Source organism: Pyxicephalus adspersus, chromosome 6, assembly GCF_032062135.1.
Source record: "Pyxicephalus adspersus chromosome 6, UCB_Pads_2.0, whole genome shotgun sequence".
Taxonomy (NCBI): Eukaryota; Metazoa; Chordata; class Amphibia; order Anura; family Pyxicephalidae; genus Pyxicephalus; species Pyxicephalus adspersus.
Window position 1 is genome coordinate 108,103,425 of NC_092863.1, and position 690 is coordinate 108,104,114.

Here is a 690-nt window from a genome sequence, read left to right on the forward strand (position 1 = left end):
CAGGGATTATACAGAGTGGTGCAGGGATTATAAAGGGCGGTGCAGGGATTATACAGGGCGGTGCAGGGATTATACAGAGTGGTGCAGGGATTATACAGAGTGGTGCAGGGATTATACAGGGCGTTAAAGGAATTATACAGGGCGGTGCAGGTATTATACAGGAAGGTGCAGAGAATATACTGGGAGGTACAGAGATTTTACAGGGTGGTGCAGGGATTATAATGGGAGGTGCAAGGATTATACTGGGAGGTGCAGGGATAATGCAGGACAGTGCAGGGATTATACAGGGAGGTGCAGAGATTATACAGGGCGGTGCTGGGATTATACTGGGAGGTGCAGGAAATATACTGGGCGGTGCAAGGATTATACAGAGCAGTGCAGGGATTATACAGGGCGGTGCAGGGATTATACAGGGAGGTGCAGGGATTATACTGGGAGGTGCAGAGATAATGCAGGACGGTGCAGGAATTATACAGGTCGGTGCAGGGATTATACAGGGAGGTGCAGGGATTGTACAGGGAGCTGCATTATACAGGGTGGTGCAAGGATTATACTGGGAGGTGCAGAGATAATGCAGGACGGTGCAGGGATTATACAGGGATTATACAGGGAGGTGCAGAGATTATACAGGGCGGTGCAAGGATTATACAGAGCAGTGCAGGGATTATACAGGGCGGTGCAGGGATTATA

At 49.7% G+C, this 690-nt stretch overlaps 1 protein-coding gene across 1 annotated transcript in view; it reads left to right on the forward strand.

Moving 5' to 3' along the window:
- The window catches only part of NPR2 (natriuretic peptide receptor 2), a gene marked incomplete at its 3' end in the record, with an annotated part of 33,879 nt that overhangs the window by 21,089 nt on the left and 12,100 nt on the right, over positions 1-690 (forward strand).